Below are 27,393 nucleotides of genomic sequence, written 5' to 3'. Positions count from 1 at the left end.
TATTCCTAGGTATCTTATGGTTTGGGGTGCAATTGTAAATGGGATTGACTCCTTAATTTCTCTTTCTTCTGTCTTGTTGTTGGTATAGAGAAATGCAACTGATTTCTGTGCATTGATCTTATATCCTGACACTTTACTGAATTCCTGTACAAGTTCTAGCAGTTTTGGAGTGGAGTCTTTTGGGTTTTCCACATAGAGTATCATATCATCTGCGAAGAGTGATAGTTTGACTTCTTCTTTGCCGATTTGGATGCCTTTAATTTCCTTTTGTGGTCTGATTGCTGAGGCTAGGACTTCTAGTACTACGTTGAATAGCAGTGGTGATAATGGACATCCCTGCCGTGTTCCTGACCTTAGTGGAAAAGCTTTCAGTTTTTCTCCATTGAGAATGATATTTGCAGTGGGTTTTTCATAGATGGCTTTGATGATATTGAGGTATGTGCCCTCTATCCCTACACTTTGAAGGGTTTTGATCAGGAAGGGATGCTGTACTTTGTCAAATGCTTTTTCAGCATCTATTGAGAGTATCATATGGTTCTTGTTCTTTCTTTTATTGATGTGTTGTATCACATTGACTGATTTGCAGATGTTGAACCAACCTTGCAGCCCTGGGATAAATCCCACTTGGTCGTGGTGAATAATCCTTTTAATGTACTGTTGAATCCTATTGGCTAGTATTTTGGTGAGAATTTTTGCATCTGTGTTCATCAAGGATATTGGTCTATAGCTCTCTTTTTTGATGGGATCCTTGTCTGGTTTTGGGATCAAGGTGATGCTGGCCTCATAAAATGAGTTTGGGAGTTTTCCTTCCATTTCTATTTTTTGGAACAGTTTCAGGAGAATAGGAATTAGTTCTTCTTTAAATGTTTGGTAGAATTCCCCCGGGAAGCCATCTGGCCCTGGGCTTTTGTTTGTTTGGAGATTTTTAATGACTGTTTCAATCTCCTTACTGGTTATGGGTCTGTTTAGGCTTTCTATTTCTTCCTGGTTCAATTTTGGTAGTTTATATGTTTCTAGGAATGCATCCATTTCTTCCAGATTGTCAAATTTGTTGGCGTAGAGTTGCTCATAGTATGTTCTTATAATAGTTTGTATTTGCTTTGGTGTTAGTTGTGATCTCTCCTCTTTCATTCATGATTTTATTTATTTGGGTCCTTTCTCTTTTCTTTTTGATAAGTCTGGCCAAGGGTTTATCAATTTTATTAATTCTTTCAAAGAACCAGTTCCTAGTTTCGTTGATTTGTTCTATTGTTTTTTTGGTTTCTATTTCATTGATTTCTGCTCTGATCTTTATGATTTCTCTTCTCCTGCTGGGCTTAGGGTTTCTTTCTTGTTCTTTCTCCAGCTCCTTTAGGTGTAGGGTTAGGTTGTGTACCTGAGACCTTTCTTGTTTCTTGAGAAAAGCTTGTACCGCTATATATTTTCCTCTCAGGACTGCCTTTGTTGTGTCCCACAGATTTTGAACCGTTGTATTTTCATTATCATTTGTTTCCATGATTTTTTTCAATTCTTCTTTAATTTCCCGGTTGACCCATTCATTCTTTAGAAGGATGCTGTTTAGTCTCCATGTATTTGTGTTCTTTCCAAACTTTCTCTTGTGGTTGAGTTCTAGCTTCAGAGCATTGTGGTCTGAAAATATGCAGGGAATGATCCCAATCTTTTGATACCGGTTGAGTCCTGATTTAGGACCGAGGATGTGATCTATTCTGGAGAATGTTCCATGTGCACTAGAGAAGAATGTGTATTCTGATGCTTTGCGATGAAATGTTGTGAATATATCTGTGATGTCCATCTCATCCAGTGTATCATTTAAGGCCTTTATTTCCCTGTTGATCTTTTGCTTGGATGATCTGTCCATTTCAGTGAGGGGAGTGTTAAAGTCCCCTACTATTATTGTATTATTGTTGATGTGTTTCTTTGATTTTATTATTAATTGGTTTATATAGTTGGCTGCGCCCACGTTGGGGGCATAGATATTTAAAATTGTTAGATCTTCTTGTTGGACAGACCCTTTGAGTATGATATAGTGTCCTTCCTCATCTCTTATTATAGTCTTCGGCTTAAAATCTAATTGATCTGATATAAGGATTGCCACTCCTGCTTTTTTCTGTTGTCCATTAGCATGGTAAATTCTTTTCCACCCCCTCACTTTAAGTCTGGAGGTGTCTTCGGGCTTAAAATGAGTTTCTTGGAGGCAACATATAGATGGGTTTTGTTTTTTTATCCATTCTGATACCCTGTGTCTTTTGATTGGGGCATTTAGCCCATTAACATTCAGGGTAACTATTGAAAGATATGATTTTAGTGCCATTGTATTGCGTGTAAGGTGACTGTTACTGTATATTGTCTCTGTTCCTTTCTGATCTACCACTTGTAGGCTCTCTCTTTGCTTAGAGGACCCCTTTCAGTATTTCCTGTAGAGCTGGTTTGGTGTTTGCAAATTCTTTCAGTTTTTGTTTGTCCTGGAAGCTTTTAATCTCTCCTTCTATTTTCAATGATAGCCTAGCTGGATATAGTATTCTTGGCTGCATGTTTTTCTCGTTTAGTGCTCTGAAAATGTCATGCCAGCTCTTTCTGGCCTGCCAGGTCTCTGTGGATAAGTCAGCTGCCAATCTAATACTTTTACCATTGTATGTTACAGACTTCTTTTCCCGGGCTGCTTTCAGGATTTTCTCTTTGTCACTAAGGCTTGTAAATTTTACTATTAGGTGACGGGGTGTGGGCCTATTCTTATTGATTTTGAGGGGTGTTCACTGAACCTCCTGAATTTTGATGCTCCTTCCCTTTGCCATATTGGTGAAATTCTCCCCCATAACTCTCTCCAGTATACCTTCTGCTCCCCTCTCTCTTTCTTCTTCTTCTGGAATCCCAATTATTCTAATGTTGTTTCGTCTTATGGTGTCACTTATCTCTCAAATTCTCCCCTCATGGTCCAGTAGCTGTTTGTCCCTCTTTTGCTCAGCTTCTTTATTCTCTGTCATTTGGTCTTCTATATCGCTAATTCTTTCTTCTGCCTCATTTATCCGAGCAGTGAGAGCCTCCATTTTTGATTGAACTTCATTAATAGCTTTTTTGATTTCAACTTGGTTAGATTTTAGTTCTTTTATTTCTCCATAAAGGGCTTTTATATCTCTGGAGATGGTTTCTCTAATATCTTCCATGCCTTTTTCAAGCCCGGCTATAACCTTGAGAATTGTCATTTTGAACTCTAGATCTGACATATTACCAATGTCTGTATTGATTAGGTCCCTAGCCTTCGGTACTGCCTCTTGTTCTTTTTTTTGTTGTGAATTTTTCTGCCTTGTCATATTGTCCAGCTAAGAGTATATGAAGGAGCAAGTAAAATACTAAAAGGGTGGCAACAATCCCAGGAAAATATGCTTAAACCAAATCAGAAGAGATCCCAAATCGTGAGGGCGGATTTCTCCCCCCTCACGATTGGGTGAGGGATCTCCTCTGATTGGGATCTCCTTTGATTGGGATCTCCCAATCTCTTCTGATTGGGATCTCTTTCTGATTTGGGGATAAAAAGAGGTTCAAAAAGAAAGAAAGAAAAAAAAGAAAAAGGAATTAAAAAAAAGAGATTGAATTAAAAATTCAATGAAGAATTTAAAAAAGAATTAAGAAAAAAAGATTGAAGAGATTAGGATCTCTTCTGATTTGGGGATAAAAAGAGGTTCAAAAAGAAAGAAAGAAAAAAAAGAAAAAAAAAGAATTAAAAAAAAAGTAAATGAATAAAGAAAAGTATAAAAAAGAAAAAAATATATATATATTAGATAATCTAGTTAAAAAACTTTAAAAAAGAAAAGGGTAAAAGTTATAAAAAATTTTAGCAGAAGAAGAGAAAAAAAATGAAAAAGAAAAAAATTAAATTAATTGCAAGACTAAAATATCACAGGCAGAAAGCCATGAGTTCCGTGTTTTGTTTTCTCCTCCTCTGGAATTCTGCTGCTCTCTCCTTGGTATTGAAACTGCACTCCTTGGTAGGTGAACTTGGTCTTGCCTGGATTTCTTGTTGATCTTCTGGGGGAGGGGCCTGTTGTAGTGATTCTCAAGTGTCTTTGCCCCAGGCGGAATTGCACCGCCCTTAGCAGGGGCCGGGCTGAGTGATCTGCTTGGCTTTGCTTTCAGGAGCTTTTGTTCCCTGAGCGCTTTCTGTAGAGTTCCGGAGGACGGGAATACAAATGGCGGCCTCCTGGTCTCCAGCCCGGAGGAGCCGAGAGCCCGGGGCCCCGCTCCCCAGTGCGCCCTCAGCGAACAGCTCCTAGTAACTCGCGTCTGCCTAACCTCCGGCCGCGCTCTGAGCTCACCGAGCCTGCGACCGGTTCAAGGCAACTCCGAGCTGCGAGCTCACTGTCGGCTCCGTCTCTGCAGCCTGCTTTCCAGTTCCAATACCCGCAAGCTCTGCAACACTCAGACACCCCCGATCCTTCTGTGACCCTGCGGGACCTGAGGTCACACCGACCCCGCTTGGGCTTCGCCCCGGTTTAGCCTCCGGAGCGATGTCCCTCAGCGGAACAAGACTTTTAAAAGTCCCGATTTTGTGCTCCGTTGCTCCGCCGCTTGCCGGGAGCCGGCCCCTCCCCCCGGGGTCTATCTTCCCGTCGCTTTGGATTCACTTCTCCGCCAGTCTTACCTTTCAGAAAGTGGTTGTTTTTCTGTTTCTAGAATTGCTGTTCTTCTTCTCTTCGATCTGCCGATGGATTTGCAGATGTTTGCAATCTTTAGATAAGCTCTCTAGCTGATCTCCTGCTAGCTGAGGTAGTCTCAGCCTGCTACTTCTCCGCCATCTTGACTCCTCCCGAAAAAAAAAATATCTTGAGGGGCACCCGTGTGGCTCAGTGGGTTAAAGCCTCTGTCTTCGGCTCAGGTTGTGATCCAAGGGTTCTGGGATCGGCGTAGGTCTCTCTGTTCGGCAGGGAGCCTGCTTCGTCCTCTTCTCTCCACCTCCCTCTCTGCCTACTTGTGAGCTCTCTCTCTATCAAATAAATAAATAAAATCTTAAAAAAATAAAAATATATAAAAATATCTTGAACTGGATGAAAGTGAAAACATAATGTAAAATTTATGAAATGTAGAGAAAGTGATACCTAGAGAAAAAAATACTTTAAATACTTACATTAGAAAAATTACATGTCTAGAGGTGCCTGGGTGGCTCAGTCGTTAAGCATCTGCCTTTGGCTCAGGTCATGATCCCAGTGTCCTGGGATCAGCCCCATATCAAGCTCCCTGCTCAGCAGGAAGCCTGCTTGTCCCTCTCTAGCTCTGCCCTCCCCAAACCCCGCTTATGTTCCCTCTCTCCATATCTGTCATAAATAAATAAAATCTTTTTTAAAAATTACATATCTAAGACCAATAATCTGAGTTTCTGCCTAAATAAACTATTTAAGAATAACAAATCATGCCTATAGTAAATAGAAGGAAATAATAAATATCAAAAAACAAATCCATGAAATAGAAAACAGAAACACAACAGAGAAAATAAAGCAACCAAAACTGGTTCTTTGAAAATGTCCAAAGATTGATAAACCTTTTGTCAGACTAACCAATATAAAAGAAAAGAATACAGAAGTACATGTCATGAATGAAAGAAGATGCATTACTACAGATTCTACAAATATTAAAAAATGATAAGGGAAAATTATGAATAACTTCATACTGACTCTAGTGTATGATTTTTCCTCCATGTTACCAAGCAATTTTGTAACACCAACTGTGTATCCCACAAGTCCAAACCCATGCTGACACTATCCACCTGGAGATAGCATCAGACCCCACAGGTCAAGAACTCAGTCCATTATGACTTGCTTAGCCCAACTTCGGGTACCAGTTCAAAGTCCAGGATGTCACCTGTGCATCAGAATGACTGTTTATAAATCAGACATTCCCCGACCCCTCCTCAGGTTTGATTAATTTGCATGGGTAGTTTCCAGAACTCAGAGAAACATGTTACTTACTGTATCACTGGTTTATTTAAAAATGATATAATTTGGGAGTAGCTAGATCAAAGAGATACAGAGGGTAAGGTATAGGGAAAGGTGCAGAAAGCTTCCATGCCCTCTCTGAGCTCAGCTCTCCTATGCCACTCTCCGTGTATTCATTCCTTTGGGTTTTATGGAGGCTTCATGCACATAAACACAATTGATTAAATCATTGGCCACTTGTTGAATCTCCAGTGCCTCTTCCCTTGCCTGAGGTGCCTGGTGCTGTGGGGGTGGGGCCCAAAATTTCGAATCTTTTAATCACAGGGCTGGTTCCCCTGGTAACCAGTCCCCATCTTTAGGTTGTCTAGGGGCTTTCCACAGGTCACCTTATTCACAACAAAAGACACCTTTATCAATCTCGTTACTTAGAAAAACCCCAAGGTTTTTAGAAGTTCTGTGCAAGGCCAAAGACCAAATACAGATTTCTTACTATAAACCAAAATATGACACCAAGACATGATGCAACTGAGATAAAATGGAAAAAAAATCCTAGGAAGATAAAATTGCCAAGAATGACTCAAGAACAAATAGAAAACCCTAAAAGACCTATTGAAAAGTAAATAAATAGAATTGGTAACTTAAAATATTCCCACAGAGAAAACCACAGCCCAAAGGTAGTCAATTCTAGTGGTGAATTTGGTAATTTCTGTAAAATATTTAAGGAAAAGGTAATACACATTTATACAAAATCTCCCAGAAAACTGAAGAGAGAACCTTTCCTATCTCATTGTATGAGATCTGTATTATCTATTACTAAAATCAAAGAATTATAAGAAAAGAAAGGAACAAACCAGAACATAGAATTATAAACAAAATATTAACAAATAGAGTCCAATGATATAGCAAACGGATAATGCATCGTAGCCTATTGATACACGTCCCAGGGATCCAAAGTTGGTTCACCATGAGAAAATCAGTTTATGTAATTCACCATATTGGTGGAATAGAGGAGAAAAATCACATGGTCATCCCAACAGATGCAAAAAATTTTTGACAAAATCCAACATCTATTTCTCATTAAAAACAACAACAACAACAACAACAAAAAGAAACCCAATGAGGAACACAAGGGAACTTCCTCAACATGATAATAGACATATACAAAAAATCCCTAAACTAAGAGTGAGCAGCTGAATGCCTTTCCCTAAGATGAGAACAAGGCAAAGATGTCCTCTTTTACCACTTCTGTTCAACACTGAACTGAAAGATCTAGCCAGAGCAGTAAGTAGGCAAGAGAAATAAATTAAAGGTTTGCTGACTGGAAGGGACAAAATAATGTTTTAATTTTCACATTATTCTATACGTAGACCCTCTATGGGATGTTTTTTCTATTATCCTACATATAGAAAATCCTAATAAATCTGTGAAATGAACTTAGCAGTCCAGCAGAATCCATGATCAACATACAAAAATCCATTGTATTTCCATATTCTATCTAATGAAATTAAGAAAACAAGTTCATTGACATTTTTAGCTGTTTCCGAAAATCTGAAACAAGGACAAATCTGACAGAAGATTTTCAAGGCCTATGGATTAGTTTTGCTGTGCTGCAGACTATCATAACCTCAATAGCTTAGAAGTCTACTCACAGTTTCTGTGGGTCAAGAGTCTGGACACAGCATATCTGAATCCTCTGCTCGGGTCACCCAGGCCATGAGCAAACTGTCAATTGAAGCCGTGGTCTCCTCTGATGCTTGGGGACCTCTTAAAAACGCAATCAGCTCGCAGGCAGAATTTAGTTCACTGCAGCTGGAGACCTCAGGGAAGCCATTGTCCTTGAGGCCAACAGGAAAGTCTTTTCAGTGTTTCATCCTCTTTTAAGAACTCCCCTAATAAAATTAGGGCCATGTAAGATTACGTCCTTTTTATTAACTCAGAATCAACCATTAGTAACCTCATTACAGGCATGTAATGGGTCCTACCCACACGCTATACTCATGGGTCCTACCCACACTCAAGGGGAGGAGATTACACAGGGTGCCTATCCCAGGAGACAGGAATTTTGGTGGATATCTTTTTTTTGTTTGTTCATTTGCTTGCTTTAAGATGTTATTTATTTATTTGTCAGAGAGAGACAGAACACAAGCAGGAGGGGTGGCTGGCAGAGGGAGAAGCCGGGCAGGCTCCCCACTGAGCAGGGAGCCTGATGTGGAGCTCAATCCCATGACCCTGGGATCATGACCAGAGCCAAAGGCAGACACTTAACTGACTGAGCCACCCAGGCGTCCCTTGGGGTACATCTTTGAACTCTGCCAACCACAACTTGCACTGTAAAGACTACAAAACATGGCTGGAAGGAATTAAAGACCTAGGTAAACAGAGAAGTATACCATGTTCATGAGTTGGGAGACTCAATATTTGTGAGATATGAACTCTTTCCAAATTGATTTATAGAGTCAGTGCAATCAAAATTAAAATCCCAACAGACTTTCTTGTAGATATTGACAAGTTGGTTCTAAAATTTATATGGACATGTGGAGAATAGCCAAAGAAACCAGACCAGCCAAAATGACTTTTAAAAAAACGATCACGGGTGCCTGGGTGGCTCAGTGGGTTAAGCCTCTGCCTTCAACTCAGGTCATGATCTCAGGATCCTGGGATCAAGCCCCGCATTGGGCTCTCTGCTCAGTGGGGAGCCTGCTTCCCCCTCTCCCTCTGCCTGACTCTCTGCCTAATTGTGATCTCTTTCTCTCTGTCAAATAAGTAAATAAATTCTTAAAAAAAATCAAAGTTGGAGAATTAACACTACCAGATTTCAAGACTTACCTAATCCTGTACAAGAGAATGCACTGCTCACACAGATCAATGAAACAGAATAGATTCAAGAAACAGACTCACATACATACATATGGACAACTTCTTTTACAAAGATGCAGAGGCAACTCTGGAGAAATGGTCCATAAAAGAAATAGGGATACATTAGACTTTGTCCAAACTAAAACCTCTGCTTTTTGAAAAAACAGTAAGAGACTAAAAATCGAGACACAGATTGGGAGAAAACATTTGAAAGTCATATATCTGATAAGAAACTTGTCTCCAGAACATGTATTTATTTCTTAATCTTATATCTCAATTTTATTGAGATATAATTGATAGTATCACTGTATAGGGGCAAGGTGTATAGCATAATGGTTTGATTTACACATATTGTGAAATAATTAAAATACACTTAGTTAACATGTACCATCTCATAGAAATGCTTGAAAAAAAAAGGAAAAAAAATTTTTTCCTCGTTATGAAAACTTTAAGGACTTACTGTCTTAGCAACTTTCAAGTAAACCACATAGCGGTGTTAGCTAATGTCATGATATACATCAGACTCCTGGCACTTATCTATTCTGTAACTGGAAGTTAGTACCTTGGACCACCTCACCCAGATCCAGTTTCCCACCCCACCCTGCAGCTCCCCAACTCTGGTAACCACAAATCTGATCTCTTTTCTATGAGTTTGGTTTCTGGGGTTTTTTTGTTTGTTTGTTTGTTTGTTTGTTTTAGATTCCACATGAGAGTGAAGTCAAACAAGTATTTGTTTTCCTGTCTAGATTGTTTCAATTAGCATAATGCCCTCAAGCTCCATCCATGTTTTTGCAAATAGAATGTATTCTTTTTGAAAACCTTTCAAAATTCAAGAAGAAGAAAAGCACTTAATTTTTTTTTCTAATGGATAAAAGACACACAGATGGCAAAAACCCATGAAAACATACTCAATATCATTAGTCATTACAGGAATGACAAATTAAAACCACAAATGACCAAAGCTAAAAAGACTGATCATGCCAAGGGTGGCAAGGATACAGAGTAAACGGAATTCAGTTTGGAAGTTTCTTAAAAACCTTAACATAGGGGCGCCTGGGTGGCTCAGTGGGTTAAGCCGCTGCCTTTGGCTCAGGTCATGATCTCAGGGTCCTGGGATCGAGTCCCGCATCTGGCTCTCTGCTCAGCAGGGAGCCTACTTCCTCCTCTCTCTCTCTCTGCCTGCCTCTCTGCCTACTTGTAATCTCTCTCTGTCAAATAAATAAATAAAATCTTTAAAAAAAAAAACACCTTAACATAAACCTACCACATGATTCAACCATTCCACTCTTAGATCTTTACCCCAGAGAATTAAAAGTACTTGCCCATACAAAGACTTATATATGAATGTCCACAGTATCTCTATTTGTCCTCGCCCCAACTGGGAAATTATCCAAATGCCCATCAACGTGTGAATGGAAAAATGAATATAATAATATATCCCTATTTTTAGGTGGAAGGAAGGGAATAAAATATTGATTCATGAAACAACAGGGCTCAGTCTCAAAATAATCACGGTGACTTCAAGAAGCCAGATAAAAAAGTATACACACTGTAGGATTCCATTTATTTAATGTTTTACAAAATGTAAACTAACCTGCAGTGCTCGAAAGCAGATCGATGAGATAGAGAGAGATGCGGGGGGTGGGAACAGAGAATTAAAAGGGGTGTGATGAACCATTTGTTGGTACAGACATGTTCATTATCTTGATGGTGGTGGTTTCACTTACTGGTATACAAGAGCCAAAGCATATCAGATCATGCACTTTAAATACGTGTGGTTTAGGGACGCCTGGGTGGCTGGGTCAGTTAAGCATCTGTCTTCAGCTCAGGTCCTAAAACTGCGGTCCTGGGATCGATCCCCATGTGGGGCTCCCTCTTCAGCGGAGAGTCTGCTTCTCCCTCTCCCTCTGCCCCTTCCCCTGCTCATGCTCTCTCTGTCTCTCAAATACATAAGTAAAGTCTTTAAAATTTTTTTTAAAAGATAAATAAATAAATACGTGTGGTTTATTGTCTGTCAACTCTACCTCGATGAAACTATTTTAAAATTGTCAAATTAAACATGGTTGGCAAGAGCGCTCCTGAGGTGGTACAGGGATTCCTATCGCCTCACCACCAGTGGGTACAGACCGTCAGGTTGTTGCTCTGCTGGTGATGCTAAGTGCTGATAACTTGGCAAGGGGCGACTGCCAGATCTTCCCATTATAAAGTGCATTTTCCTTTTGCAATTAATGAATGATTTATAGAATGATACATCTGCCCTGTGCAAACACCCTCTTCCTCAGTTCCCCTTCTACAAATGTTTGCAGCACGAGTCAGCCAAGTATTTCTGTGAAGTTCCAGATACTAAATAATTTACGCTTTGTAGACCACATTGTCTCTATCTCAATTATGTGTATCTGCCATTGGACTACAGACGCAGGCATTGGCAACACAGTGATGAATGAGCATGGCGGTGGTCCAGTAAAACCTGACTTATAGGGGTGCCTGGGTGGCTCAGCCGTTAGGCGTCTACCTTCGGCTCAGGTCATGATCCCAGGGTCCTAGGATTGAGCCCCGCATCAGGCTCCCTGCTCAGCGGGAAGCCTGCTTCTCCCTCTCCCACTCCCCGCAGTTGCGTTTCCTCTCTTCCTGTGTCTCTCTCTCTCTGTCAAATAAATAAATAAAACCTTAAAAAGAAAAAAACCTTACTTACGGACACTGAAATTTCAATTTGTATAAAAATTTCATGTGTCAAGACGTATTGCTGTCCTTTGGATTTTGTCAACTATCTAAATTTTTAAAAAACATTCTCAATTCATGGGATATACAATATCAGAGAGATGGTGGGCTGGATTTGACAGGTAGAAGGAACTTTCCTGAGTCCATGTTTTAAAGAATTCAGTTATTTCCCAAGCCAATTATTTCACTGGTGTTCACCAAATGGTAATTTTCTCATTCAATTGCTCTTCTACCCATATTAACTGACATTCTTCTGTACAGAATGGCTTCTTCTCAATGAGGAATGCAAAACACTTTCTCCTTAAAAGGCAGGATACTAGTTTAATTCTCTCCCTTTAATTACAGATATGTAGAGAAAAAAATTTGTGTAACTGTCATAACCCATGGTGGGAAATGATTTTCTTTTTCTCTTTTTGTCTGTAAAATTATGGAGCCATTGATTTTTATTTATTAAACTATTAACAAAATATTTATCTATTTAATTATAATCAACCTTAATTTTTTTTTCTTCCAGTGCTCAGACTGTCCCAAATTTGGCTATTAGGAAACACCTTCAAATCTGTGTATTTTTGGTACAACTCCATTAATCTTTGACAGATTCCTTACTTTTTGGCGCATGACACATCAAGGTCCCCTTATCCTTCTGCCTAGATCTGAAATCAGCCATATCTCTAAAAGCTCTGGTTCCTTTAGTTAGGTCAATATTAGACTGAATTATACTATACCATACCATACCATATGACAATTTTCTAGCTTTCAGCCTAATACTGAGAAACCAGGGTCTGGACCCAAATGTGCTCATTGCTACTGTGTGTCATAGTTTGGGTGCCTTTCAATGGACAAAGCTAGGAAATACTTTTTATTTTTAATTGTGAATTTACACCAATATTATCAGTTCAAAATCAACAAAGAAGGTTTTCTTCCTTAATTTTATATGTGTTTTCTCTCTCCCTGAAAATCTTGACTCATTGCATCCACAGATTTGCCTATTTTATCCTACAATATACATGAGTTTCAAAATTACAATGCCAATATTACTACAGAAAATAAAACTGAATGTAATTTAAGATTTCTCTACTGTTCTTTTCAACCTGAGAATATATTCCAAGGTCGCAGATATGCCACATTTCTAGAGAATCAGAAATGCAACAAGGTCTTCAGAGTAAAAACACAGTAGTCATGACATGGCACAAACAAAGGAGCAAGGGAAGAGAACAGTAATTTCACAGAAGGTCCATGTGTGGAGGATTGTAACCAAAGACATCTTTCACTGTGGTGGTGTTTCAACAGAGGCTCCCCAGCTGAAAATAACAGACGACAAGTGCCCACTTAGTCTAGAGATGTTGGACTACCTACGTCAGACATTGCTCGGAGGTGCCCCCTGACACCCTTGCCGTCTGAGAGAGCAGTTGAGGTAGGGGGATGTGGGGAGGAGAATGGATGGAGGTGGTTAGTGGGAAGGAAGAATTTCTTAGCGGAGAGTTGTCAGGTCACTGGTGTCACCCGTCACCCCCATGGAGGAGGAGAGGTGGTCCTTACCCCCACAGTTCTAGACAAGCAAGCGGACTCTAGCCTCAAGACCAAAGCAGGAAGTAATGCCAGAGGGAGTGGTAGGACCCAGAGGAATGTGAGGAAGCTTTGACAGAATAGCTGAGAGGGGATTATCCCCTCTGCTTCTACCCACACCCCAAAAGCTGAACAATGGAGTGAGCAATGTGAGACCTGAGAGAGCTTTCCTGGCTGCGATCCCTTTCTGGCCCCTCCAGTCACTCCTGTGGGATAAGCCTGGGTGGTGAGGCAGTCGTCAGCATCCTGCCCCACTCTCCACCTCTCCTTCTGCCCTTCCTGCTTTGTGCAGCTCCTCTCGGATTCTTAAAACTGTGTGTCCAGGGAAGCGAGGAGGCCACTATGACATGCCATGAGACGAGCTCTGCGCTCGCTCTGCTCCCTTCAGGTGAGGGATTTGGTGGCTATTCCCAGGGTACTCCTCACAAACCTTAGCACATTCCCTCTGGCTGCAGAGCCCAAGGCTCCACACTCTGACTGACTGAGACCTTGAAGCAAGGGGGACATCATTCACAGAACCAAACACTGGATGTCAGGAGCCCAGAGGAGTCACTGGTCTTGTCCAGATGTGGTATGTGGCCCCCCTTCTTGCACCCAGCCCTTCAGATGTGTTGTTTCTCTTGCTTGTAACCTCCCACCTGTTCCACCACACCCTCCGCTCTGCCCCTGTTTCCCCAGGATAACCCCCCGCACCAGACATGTACACCCCACCAGCGCCAGCCCGCACTTTGAGCTCACACCTCTGACCCTGCTGCACTTCTGGAGAGTCTGCCCAGATCACACACCTCTCTGACGCGTTTTCTTGAATCATCTTCGGTTCGTTTTGTGGGTTCGCTGGGTTTGCAGTGCCTGCCCTGGTGTCTTTTGCCGACTCTGCCAGCTCCAGGATCTTTTACATTAGAAGCTCCAGGTCGATAGCTTCCAACATTAAAAAAAAAAAAGAAAGAAAGAAAAAAAAAAAGAAAAGGAACATTTGTGTATGTTTGGGAAACCACATAATAAAAAGTAAATAAATGTGAGGTCCTCAGAAGTTTAACCCTGGCTCAGACTCCCCCACCCTCGCCTTGCCCCACACGTCATGAGTCACTCACGGCCATGTGGCAAGATTACTAAGTCTAATTAAGTAATGCAGCTGAAAAACCACTTCCAAATACAGTCCATTGTGCTTTCTCTTGATGTAGGTGTTCCTAAAAATCACCAGACTAAGCAAAATTAAACAGCTCAGGGACAGGGGAGTCAATGTGATTTCCGCACGATTTTAAATGCCATCAGTGACACCAAGACTTCTTCCAAGAAAGAAGATGGGACCCGAATAAAAACAGGGATGGTTAGAACATGTGAAGTGGTTCATAAATAACAGAAAACATGACAGTGAATAGGGCACTTTCCCTTGAGAAGGACCCTGAGGTGTACTTGTAGAGGAGGCTCGGAAGGGTTGTGGCATGTCTGTGATCCTGAACAGTGGAAAGAGCATTATTTGAAATTGATCAGAAAGAGGGAGCACCCTTGATGATGGGTGGGTTTATCGCCCTTGGTTTCCCTTGGCACCAAATATCAGAGGTAACCTTCTGTAACCTTAAATCCTGAGACATGTTTTTCTGCCTTTGAGATTCAGGTCCCTTGCAGCATGTGTTTCTGATAAATACTGGTTTCATCAAAAGGGAAAATCGAATCCAACATTATAGACTTCTTTTACAATTTTCTATCACCGTTTCTAATTTTTCTCATCTGCACTCAGTGCTTTGGAAATTGTAGCAATGTTTGCCTGAAACCACGAAATGAGCCGTTCCTGGCACTGGGACGGAGTCACTTCTGCAGGACTCGGCAATTGCCGTTAAGATCTTCGTATATAAATAATGCTTTCCTCACCGCTGGGACTCTTTGGGGTTTGGAGCAAGCGGGCTTAGACATGTTTGGGATGTTGGATGAATATTTGTTTGCTGTAATATCGAAGAGCTCGCATGTGCAAAAACATCACAAAGGATCACCTTCTGAGAGAGTGCACGTGGTGAACCGAGGTAGCTAGTAGCTGAGGTGTGAGCGCGTGTGTGTGCATGTGCACGTGTGCACACGTGTGCACGTGTTTTGTGTGTTCCTACCCAACTCAGTTCAGCTGGGTGCAGATCACTGTTCATAGGCAAACACAGAATGCGTGTAATTTTCCATTGTTCTCTAATCTATCAATTGCTTTGAAACAAATTCACAAGTGCCATAGCTGAACCCACTGTAAGTGAAAATGACTGTTCCCACAGAGCTTTCCTTTCTACTGAACACCATGGTGTGTCATTGCACTGGAGTATTTATTGATTTTGATCTCCTTTATTTCATAAACACAATACTCCTGAATATGGGTTTCATTAACCAGAAAAAAATAGACATTAAAAATCTTTTTAAAAATGGGGGCATCTGGCTGCTTCAGTTGGTAGAGCATGTGATTCTCTTTTTGTTTTTTGGGGGGTTTTGGGTGGGTTTTGGCTTTGTTTGTTTGTTTGGAGAGAGAGAAGGCAGGGGGAGGAGCAGAGAGAGAGGGAGAGGGAGAATCTTAAGCAGGCTCCATACCCCTCACGTAGCCCAACAGGGACGGGGCTCTATCTCAGGACCTTGAGGTCCTGATCTGAGCTGAAGTCAAGAGTTGAACACTTCACTGACTGAGCCACCCAGATGCCCCCTAGAGCATGCGATTCTTGGTCTCAGGGTCATGAGTTCAAGGCCCATGTTAGGCATAGCTTACTTAAAAAGAAAAAAACTAAAAACCCACAACTTTAAAAAGTGGAGAAGAGCATGAGAAGAGGAGGAGGAGGAGGGAAGGGAGGAGAAACACCAAAGGAGAAGCTGCATCTCCTTCTGGAAGCTGGTACACGTTTTGGGGGGGCGAGGGAGCGTGTATTTATACACCCTTCTTAACATATCTAGGCTTAATTCCAGAAAGTCCCTAGAAGCTTGGAAAATGTTCTTCATATCAATAGTGCACACATTAAAGATATTAAAGACTGCATCAGTAGTGTCTGGAATATGTTCATTTGTATCAGGCTAAGAATTCTTCTAAAGTCATATTTGATTTTAGCCCTCAAGTTACCAACTCAGTAAGTAGTGAGCAGAGACAGAACCTAAGTGGCTCCAGAGAAAAACCAGCCGCCCAGGACAGAATCCAGCCCTTAGGAAATGCTGTCTCCTTCCTGCAGAGGACACACTGGGGAATGCTTGGCCCAGAACCTCGTGACCCACCCATGCACTGGCCTTCCAGGCTGACAGGTGCACAGATGTGGCCAGGCTCAGTGACTCTCTTCTGGGGCTGCTTTCTATCTCAGAAAACAGCACCAGCTGCCCTCAGAGTGGAAGGTGCAGGAGTGGAAAGCTGCCCACCTCCGGATGTCCATTTCCATCAGATGCTTCCCCTCTGCTGTCTCAGATTCCCTCACCAGCCCCCCACTCTGTAAACTGCCTCCGTGTTGTTATGCTAATTACACTGGTTCCACACTCTGCCTGAAGATGGAGGGAAAACCTGCAGCTCAGAGGAGCCCCTGGCTGGCTCAGTCAGGGGAACCTGCAACCCTTGATCTCAAGGTTGTGGGTTTGAGCTCCACACTGGGTGTCAAGATTATTTAAAAATAAAATCTTAAATAAGAAAAAAAAAGGCAGCTCAGGTGAATTTGTCTCCAGAAGCCCCATGGTGGTCACAACAGCAAGGGACAGGGCATGGAGGAGAAAGGGGAGCCCTGGTGTAATGAGATAACCCGACACAGTGTGTGAGGTAGACACATGGGGGAGAGCCACAGAGAGGGAGAGCAGACAACTACGGAGAGCCTACTGCAGGCCAGGCCGAATGTCCAGCACTGGGAATCAAATAGGGAGCCCGGCAGACCCAATCCCCCTCATAAGAGCCAGCAGCTGGGCTAGGGGGCCCTGGGAAAACGCAGGTGAGCAGCGACAGGGTGGGGCAGGGTGATTCCTGTACCTCAGGGGGGCCAAAGTGTCTAAGTCCTCCGAGCAAGACTTCCTGAGAGCACCCACTTAGGGGAACGAGGGTGGGTTTGCTCCGCCTCTCCATTCCCAGAATTCACAGACTGCCTGCCTCTTGCCAGGTCATAGGAGAGCATCCGGTCAGTCATCACAGAACTTCTGGATGGTGAGACAGCAGAGTGCACAGGATGGGCCAGGAAGAACCCGGAAGAAGCTGGCAGGTGGAAAGTCTCAGGGTGTGCGGCAGATGGGAACCGCTCACCAGTGAAGGATGACTGACTGTCCAAAGTGACCTAGCCACACATTTCAATACTGTGCAATGGTTTAAGAAAAGCTGCTCTGAGTTTTTACAACAGGAAAAATGTTATAATAGAGTATTAAGTCTTAGGTCAAGAAATAAAATTGTATTATATTCACACACATTTACACATGAAGACCTGGTTATCATAAGGCTAGTTAGCACTGTGAATTATTTTTTTCCCTTGACATTGGAGTCATTCATTCATTCATTCATTATTGAGTATCTATTAGGTACTAGGTTCTAGGGATACGAGAAAACCGCCTCAGCCCTCAAGGACCTCCTAGCCTTCTGGGAAAGCTAGGAAAGGTAACAGGTGATTATAATAGTACAGCTGGGACACCACTGACAGGTGTAAGAGAAGGATGTGTTCTTCAATTTCGGATTGCTTGTGTTTATAAAATCACAAGCACTTCCTTTTGCCAAACTCTACATCTCTACTTTAGAACTAGAATTCAGAATTCTCTACTTCACACTCGTGTGTGCTCCTCCCAGGGCTGACATCTGGCTGTTGTCACCCCAGGCTGGGTAGGCCAAAGGTTTGGGCATCTGGAAGCTAAGAGGAAAGCCCGGGTTGGTTCTGCAAACAGCACATGTGGCCGGGAGTCAACATTCTTCTTCCCAAATCGGCAGTGCTCACCCAACATGCAGGCTGACACGTCACGGAGAAGCCCACTGTGCTCCGCCAATCCCCCGCCCTGGCAACTGTGGAGAGAGAACATGGCAAAATAGTAAAAAGCCAACGATGGAGAAGATTTAAAGCAACTCTCAGCCAAATAAATAAATAAATAAATAAAATCTTTAGGGGCACCTGGGTGGCTCAATCAATTAAGCATCTCACTCAATTTTGTCTCAGGTCATGGTTTCAGGGTCCTGAGATGGAGCCCCTGTGACAGGCTCTGTGCTCAGTGGGGAGCCTGCTTGAGATTCACTCTCTCTCTGTCCCCCCCAAAATTTTTTTTTAAATCTTTAAAAAAATAAATAAAACATTTTTAAAAAGGGGTGTCTGGGTGGCTCAGTGGGTTAAAGCTCTGCCTTCGGCTCAAGTTATAATCCCAGGGTCCTGAGATCAAGCTCTGCATTGGGCTCTCTGCTCAGCAAGGGGTCCGCTTCCCTTCCACTCTCCCTGCCTGCCTCTCTGCCTACTTGTGATCTCTGTCTGTCAAATAAATAAATAGAATCTTTAAAAATAAATAAATAATTTTTTAAAAAACGAAGCCCCTGTCTTCCTCCTTCGTATTTATTTCTGCAGCAACAACCTTAAATTATGCGAGTTGAAAGTCACTTCCTGCCTAAGCCGAGGCCACCCTTTACTACAAGGTCTCAGTACAAAGTCGTCCCTTGTTTGCACCTCCGGTCCCTGGAGGTGCCTGGACCCTCACCTCTCCACCAAGGGGGGTTGTTGCCCCTAATAGAGGTTAGAGCAGAGTGGGTCTGTCCAGCCACAAAGGTGGTTTTCTGGCAGGGGGGCTGTTCGGTCCCCTGTGGGCAGACCCCAAAGGGCCACGGCAGTCTTTCAGCTTGCAGCTCTCCTCTCCTTGATGGCAGGAGCTTGCCATCGACTCTGCGGACTAGAGGGGCTTCTCAAGCACAGACCTTAGCATTGGCAAATAAATGACTAACCTATGCAACCAAAACAGACATCAGGCCCTGACCCAAGAGTAGACCATCTCTTCTTCCTTTGTTCTGCAAGTGCCTTTCAGCAGCGAACGCCAACTTTAGCTACCTCTCTCAAACAGAGCATCGTCAGCCAATAAGGAACAGAAACTTCCAAGGCTAACTCAGCACCCCCATACTCCACCACCCCACCCCAGGGCCTTGGCACAGCTCTGCCTTGAAGAGACTGGAGTTCTGTTTGCAACCTGGAGGCAGATCGCCCCACCCACCGGGCCCCCTAGATATCCTGAGGCTGCCCATCCACCCCTCCCGTGTTCAAGGAAGGCCTTGGCCCCTGAGCCCATAACTCCTCCCTTGTAAGTCCCACCCCAGGGCTGTCACATCCAGCAGGCTGGTCCCAGAGCTCTGGCCCTCCCCCATTATCCCTCTCTCCACCACCCCCTATCTCAGCCATTTTTCTCAATATACCCACGATCCTGTGCCCTCATCATCCCAAACTTTGGATTCTGCCTAGCTGGCAATTTTCCAAAACTTTAAACACTCATTCCAGCAGCAGGCACCAAATTGCTCTTTGACGGCACTCACTAGCCCGTCTTTCTGTGCTCTTCATGGTGATCCTTCCTTCCTGGGTGTTCCTGGGGAGCCCATACTTGAACCAGTGCCACCAACTGCCCCACTCCCTGTCCTCCTTGCAAACCTACCTGGCCAAAGACACGGTGGGCTCTCTGTGCCATGCTCTCTCTTTCTCTCTCTCTCTTTTACACAGACACAGGCTTAAACTATCAGAGAATGTTCCCCAGGCATGAGTTTGGTGTCACTACAAATCTGTGGCCTGTAGCCCCCAGCGACCTCGGTGCTGCTGGCAGTTCTTCTCCAGGTCTCGAGTCCCTTTTCTAATTCTCTCAGAAGTGATTTCACACTCTCTTTAATCTCCCTGTGGGCGCTTTCCTACCAGTACCCGCCCCTACTCCTCACCCATGACTCCTTTCGCACACTTCCCCGGATCCCAGTGCCCCCCACTCCTCCTCCAAGTGATAGGCTCCCTGCTGCCGCCCACCTCATGCCCCCACTTGCACCTGGGATCCCTCCAAGCCCATTCTTGAAGGATTGTGGTCCTCTGAGTAATGGCCCCCAAAGGTGACAAGTCCGGATCCCTAGAAGTTGTCAATCTGACCTAGCTGGAAGGAGGTCTTTTCAGAAGTGACTCCATGAAGGATTCTGAGGTGAGGAGACTTTTTTTGGGTACCCGGTGGGGCCTAAATGTCAGCATGTGTCCTTGTAAGATAAAGGCCAGGGGAAAGTTCACAGAGAGACGAGAGGAGGCCATGGGACCCAGGCAGCAGAGTTTGGAGATATGTGACCCCAAGCCAAAGAACACCTGGAGTTTCCAGGAACCAAAGAAACAAAAACCAGATTGCCCTCTAGAACCTCCACTAGACAGAGCATGGCCTCACCAGCAACACCTTGATTTCAGACTTCTAGCCTAGTGTCCTAGTCAGGACACTGGGACATAGGAGGAAAGGCCAGCAGGACAGGTGGGACTGAGGAAGGAGAAAGTCCAGTCCGTACGCAGCATGCACCACGTTCTGCTGGGGCTCAGCCCTGGAATGCAAAGAGGAACAAGAGCCAGGCACTGCTGACTGGCACCCCACAGCCTGGGGCACAGTGCCTGTGCAGGGAAGCAGACAGGAAGGGATCAAATGTGCAAGGAAGTGGGCAGGAAGGGATCAGACGTGCCTAAAGGAGATCTCTGAGTAGAAAGGCCTTTGACAGGTGTTTGGGCTTTTCAAGACTGCCAGGAACGTGTCACTTTAGGCAAGCAAGGGGTTCTTCTCTGTAGCTTCTCTGGAAAGCTGGAAAAAGAACAACAGAATGAAAAAGACCCAAGGAGTCATAGGAAATAGGCGGAGTGGAAATAATAGGGAGATCACAATGGGTGAGAGGCACTGGGTTCTAACCCTCCGTTCTGCTCCTCACGAGTGAGAGGGAGAATTCTCCAGGCTCAGACTGTCTCAGCCATGAGAAGATCTGTCTTGATTAGGAATAAGCCCAAGGAGCAAAGGGCCTGATGCTGAAGGGGCCGTCACTGGAGGTGGCTTCAGTGTCACCAGAGTCACGAAGGTCCTCAGGCTCTACTTCTGTACTGTTTGGTAGGGGCACTGGGCGCTCCAAGCATTCAACTTCAAACTTGCAAGTGACCGACTTCAATGCTGCCTCAGAGTCATCCCCAACAGAGATGTAGTGAACTAGCTCAGCCACACAGATCACAACTCAGGAGAAATCCGGCCCAAAAAAGGTGGAGTCCATTGGTACCAAAGGACAGCAGGCATTTTTGCTGTTCTCCCTAGGGCTTCTTTCAGAATTAAGGAAGTATTTCAGCTTTTACCAGCTCCACGGATTTACGTTGGTCTGATTAACACTGATATTCACCAATGAACATTCAATATGAATTTTTAGCTAGAGGCAGCGACCTTAATGGTGGATCATAAACACGTTGGGGGAAAGGAGCAGATCTCCATACACTGTATGTCAGAAGTCAGTGGACGTTGGAGGCAGGTGCTTCCTACCTCTCTTCAAAGATGGAGTTGCTGCAGCCCCGTCCAAGCCTATACCACAGGCTGCCCATCCTGGAAGCAAGCACTTACCCCTCCTCTCTATCACTTCACACCCCACCTTGGGTCCCAAGTGGGGTATATGACCTACAGGGGAGAATTTAGTTCTATGTGGCTGGGAAAAACACAGAAGGAACGTCATGGAATGTTCTACTTAATGGACCTGTGAACCTTCACAGCCTGTTTTTCTGCCCTTTTCTGTTTTATAGGCTTCTGTCAAAACTCTCTCCTGCTGTCACCACCTGCAGCCCTCAGGCCTGGACATGCCTTCTAACATTTCCCCTGCCCTGTTTGTACAGGTCCCTTGCACACTGGTCCCTGCTCATCCCCAACAAAAGCCAAAACAGGTTCTTGTGATTTTATGTCAGCCTGAGGAGTGTAGGTACTTCCCCTATAAATTCAAGACAGAGAATAAAGCCTAAGGCTGACTGTTAACCTGCCAAATGATTTCTAGCTATAGACAAGAGGCATGCAGGCTTAGTCTCTTCTCCAAGAACTCAGTCTTGCAAATATGACGGAGTGATAGCAAGGGGACAGGTGGAGAAAGAAAGTGACAGAGTGCACAGTGAAAGGGAATCTGGGGCCTTGGGTGGAGGTGAGATTTTGAAATCATGTCTGTAGGTTCAGAAAGAAAATATATGCTTATTCTTCTCCTTCCCAAAGATTGTTTACTGAGCCAACAAGCATGCCTGGCCATTGAGACCAAAGCACAGGAAGCCTGACAGAGGTAATGCATTTGAGGGACTTTAAGCTCTAGATTGGATTTAAGGTACATGAAGCTTACTTACCCTAGATGGCGGGTTCGCACTGCCAACGTGAAGATCACGTGGACATTAAAAGAGCCTCACCTGTGGTTATATGCATCGTACTTAGTCCTATGTGCGTCCAAGTTCATGGTTTATTCATTCATTCAACAAACAACTCCGAGCACTTATTATGGATTGGGTAGATGAACAAAACACAATCTCTGTCCTTAGGAGCTCATTAGGCTACGAAAATGTGAAACACATTCTCTTATGACAGACATAATGTGATGGGGATAAGAATTGAAGAGTGCTCAGGGGCTCCAGCCTGTTGGTCAGAGGGCTCCAGGAAGATGGAACCAGTGGGACATCATATATATTATAGGAGTACTGGGTAGAGAGAGATAGGCCTGTTATAAGGCATTGCCTTGAGTGATTCTAGAAGCTGAGAAGGACCAAGATCTACAGTGGGCAAGCTGGAGACCCAGGAGAGCTAACAGTATAATTTCTAGTCCGAGTCTAAGTCCAAGGGCAGAAGAAGACTAATGACCCAACTCAAAGGCAGGCAGAGATACCAAATTCCCTTTTTCAGCCTGTTTGTCTAGTTAGGCCTTTCGTGGATTAGACGAGGACCACCACATTGGGAGGGCCATTTGCTTTATTCCATCCACTGATTCACATGTTAATCTGATCCTGACCCTTTTCTAGAAGGCCAACTCCCTCACAGTAATGCCCAGAATGATGCTTAATCTAATGTCCGGGCATCCCATGGGCCCATCAAGTTGACAAATAAAATTAACCATCACAGGTAGGCAGAAAGGATAGAGCCTATAAAGCCAACAAAGGGGAGGCTAGAGGAACAGGAGGAAATTAAAAGAAGGTGGTAGGAGGGAAGTCACAGGGAGGGAGCCCTTCAATAAGGAAAGAGTGGCCAACAGGGATGGAATCTTCAAGAAGGCAAGTACAGTAGAGACAGAGATGGACGCTGGGTAGGGTGTAAGGTTATTGGTGGAGAGGGGATGCGGATGGGGCAGAATAGAGGTTATAGCAGGTTGTGGAATAAAAGGAAATGAAGTGGACACAGAGAACCCAAACAAATTTTTCTAGAAGTTTAGTGGTAGGGGGTAGAAAGAAGAGGAGGTGGAAGGGAATGGGCTCCAAGAAGAGGGTTTAGTTTTCGGTTCTTTTCCCTGAGAGACTTGCATATATTTCTTTGTGATGGGAAGGACCTGTAAGGGAGGGAAAGGCTGAAGACAGAGCCAGGCCAGGAGGATAGACCATCAGACTGGTAAGCTGTGCCTCTTCCTTTCTCACCAGTCAGAAACGGGAAGGACGGGAAGAAGCAGAGGGAAAGCCATGGGATTTGGTGGTGGGAGCCCAAGGACACTCCCATCTGACCCACGGCCATTATGTCCTGCCAAGGAGGCTGGGTCTACCCAGGTCCACTTCCAGCAGTTGGAGATCAGGTTAGTGACATAGCCTCTCTCTGCCTGTTTCCCATCTAAAATATGGGACAATGATACCAACCTCAGAGGGTTATCGTGAGAATTCATTAAAACCCTGCATTTAAGCATGTTCAGTAAATGTTGGCTACTGTGCCCAGTAATTATTACCATGAACGCTATTATTAGTATAGCTATCTTTAGTTGTAAGAATTAATTATCAAGTCTATTCTCTTGGTCTCCCTGGGTTTTCCTTTTCAGTTTTTAGAGACAAAAAAAGGTAGAGCCAGTTGTTCCCTGGTGCCATGCCCTCAGCCTAGAGGATCAGCCCACACCCACCCTTGTCCAAAGCAACCAGCTCTTCTGCAGGGCTACCCTCTTCTGCCGAGAGCAGCGTGACGCATCTCACGACTGCAGTACTTAAAGAAGAGAGGACACTTATTGGTTGGGTGTATAGCTGAGCAGATCTGGAAGGTTTTCACTTGAGAAGGGCGCATACGCATATGATCTGCTGGACACTCACGCTCAGATGGGAGCTGAGACACTTCAGGTCGGCTCCATTCCAGCCCCGTGGGTAAGTCTGGATTCTAGTGTATCCCTGCCTCCGGTCTACTGGGGAGCCTGCCTCTTGGTTAAAATGTTTAGGTTCCACTCACTTCATAGTAACAGGCTGGGACCTTCTGAGTCCCACTCATGTCCTGAATGCCATCCCATCCCAAGGCATCCAGAACAGAGGCACGGCCAATGAGGGCTGAGTCACTCCACTGTCATGAATGCCTTCCCATTTTCAAATATCTTCTTCTAAAAATACAGTCTGTAAACGCATCACCACATGGAAACAAGAGACGGGAGCCTGGAAAGTTCAATCTCAGAGCCTGAAACTTCCTCTAAACCAGCTACAAAGCCCAAACACATTTTTGACCTTCTAGAAAAGTGTCAGTGTGGAGCGGAGGCCTGTGTTCTGAACCTCACTGACTACAAGAATTTCCTCCTTCTGGCCAGCATATTTTCAAGAGCCCCTAAGTTTCCAGCATTGATGCGATTTCCTCACAGGAGACCTGCGTGCATCTTTTCCGTGTCCCTCTCTGCCTTCGAGGTCCCTCAGGGTGGCTCTCTAAAGTGGCCCACCCCAGCCTCATTTGGGGAGGCTCTCCTGCCGTGTGTTCTGGAAAAAGGGAGTGGGCCTGTCTAGGAAAGATTCCTCTCAGTTAGCATGAGTTCTGAGTCACATCCTGAGACGGCTGACGGGGAACCAAATTTCTCCATTGCAGTTCGTTTCTGAGGAACTCCAATCTAGAGTGAGTGACCATACCTCTCAGCTGGCCCAGGATGGTCTGGGTTTCTGGTGGTTGTTCAGTGCGCATATTAACAGCACTCCTTGCCATTCTCAAGTGCTCTACATTGGCAACAACTTTACATGGCTATCCTCGGTCTAGCTGATGGCTGTGACACTTTTGAAATTCTAGAGCCCCGTGGCATTGGCAGTTGGTTTATTCTTGAGTTTTCCCCTGGGCTGAAGCCTAATGAAGATCTTGTCACTTTGAGGAGAAAGAATAAGGGACATTTGGAGGCATAAAACTCATTTCATACCACCTTCACACTGGAGAGATCTCAGCCGCTTTCGGATGGCATCTCCCAGTCATAAGTCTTTCTAGTTCGTAGGACCAGAGGACTTTTCCAGAGCAAGAAATGTCTATTTCAGAGGGTTCTAGCTTTTGAGGAGAGAGAGGGGTCTGAGGGATTAAGAAGCCTTAGTATCTTGCTCTCCCCTGCTAACTGGCTGAGGCCTTCCTGGTCAACTCAGGCCCCCAGAGAGCAACTTGGGCCTTTCAAGGATGGGAGATTTTGTCCAGTGTCCCTTGAACAGGGACCAGGAACCTCAAAGAGAAGAGTCTGAATGGACCCCAGTGTCTGCACACAGTAGGCACTTCATAAGTACCTGCTGACTAGACTGAGAAGGTGGTTCTTGTCCATGTTGTGTGTGTGTGTGTGTGTGTGTGCGTGCGTGCATGCACAATTGAGTGAGTGAGTGTGTGGGGGGACTGGGCTTTTTGTCAGGGAGGTGCCCCCCATCCTTGGGAGGGAACCCTAGAAAATGACCCATAAGGACGACATGACCTTGAGATGGAGAGTGACAAAGAGCAACCGAGGTTTCAATCTATGGCTGACAAGCCCGCTCATCATAATTTCCCAGAATGAAAACATAGGGAGCACATTAAGAAAGCTTTCCCAGTTTGCGGTACTCAGTACCTGTCACTCCAAGGACAGAAGGCGTCCCGGGCCCAAGTCCTAGACAAAGCCACAGAGGACATCCAGGAAATGTGAAGGAAAAACCACACACACCAGGAAGACACTGATGACCTCACAGCAGGATGTTCCTCTGGAGCAACAAGTCCATGCGATGGAGACGGTGAGGTGCAGTACCCAACTTGGCCAACCACCCCTCCTCAGACAACAGCTTCTACCCCAATGCCAAGGGCAGTGCCATCTCTGTCTTTGCCCAAGGCTCTGACTCTGGTTTGGGGGCAGGCACGGAGCCCCAGAGCAGGGAGGAGCTGCAGATGGAGACAGCTAAGCTCCAGCTAAGGACCATCTCCTCCATGGTCCCAGTCACCTGTCAGCTCCTCCCTAGAATCCTCCCATCATTTAAGAGACTTTTTTCCCCCTCTTTTTTCTCAAACTTGATCTTCACATGGAAGCTCTTGGACAACAGCTCTCATTCTCCTCCCCCATCTCAACAATTTTTTTTTTTTATGTTTCCCTGCAAGGATTCTCTGTCCCCACCAGGAATTTTTAAACCAAGACACCCCAACTTGGCAGCTTTTGTTTTGGAGGACAGATGGCCGGGCCTCCGACCGGCTGCCAGCTCCTCCACTGCCGCCCCCCTCCTCACCCCCGGCACATGCCCCAAGGACTCCTGCCCCTAACAGGCCTTTCCTCCAGGGGCCCCCCTCACCTCCGTTTGATAGACTTGGTGAATCTGTGGACTGCTCTACTTTAAGAAGATGACTGGTTTGGAGTCATCAGAATTAATCCCCCTATTTTTTGAGGATTTTTTTTTCTTCTAAAAAGCTATTTACCTTCCTATTGAAAGGCTAGATCCTTGAAGAATTCTGTGGTATAAAAACAAATGGGGACAGAGTTGCAGCACTGTCATCGGCCTGTTTCACTCCTGCTTCTCTCAGCCAGCCTCGGGGTGGTGCATGACACTCGTGTGGTATGTGTGGGGGACAGCAGGCAGCAGTGAAATGGTAGCCGCCAAGGGAGGGTAAGGGGTGGGACAAGGAGGGAGGATCAGGTCAGGGAGAGGTTTTGGATTAGGGGCCAGTGACAATGTTTTGATATACTTTCCTGCTACTGAAACTTGTATCTGAGTGACTTGTCTCTATTTCTGATGATGTCGGTATTGCAAAGTGGCAAATTCATAAAGCAATGATCAGATTTTCATTTCTTTCCTTGTGCATTTCTAAGAAACAGAGCTAACTGATTTTGTATGTAAATACTAAGAGCAATTGACCGGATACTAAACCTGTCCCCCAGAGCAGACCCCTCCCCACCCTCACCCCACTCCCCTGCTACCTGTCCTGGAACCCGATCCCAGTGTGTGACCAGCCCTGAGGCTGGCTTCTGTCAGCAGATCCCGGTGAAGGGGTTTTT

General features: G+C 44.6%; 1 pseudogene; it reads left to right on the top strand.

The window, feature by feature from the left end:
• Nucleotides 1-26,663, top strand: part of LOC122907421 — a 31,267-nt pseudogene extending 4,604 nt beyond the window's left edge.
• The last annotated feature ends 730 nt before the right edge of the window (nt 26,664-27,393 follow it).

Source organism: Neovison vison, chromosome 5 (genome assembly GCF_020171115.1).
Source record: "Neovison vison isolate M4711 chromosome 5, ASM_NN_V1, whole genome shotgun sequence".
Lineage (NCBI taxonomy): Eukaryota > Metazoa > Chordata > Mammalia > Carnivora > Mustelidae > Neogale > Neogale vison.
This window is presented reverse-complemented; position numbering and strand designations above follow the sequence as displayed.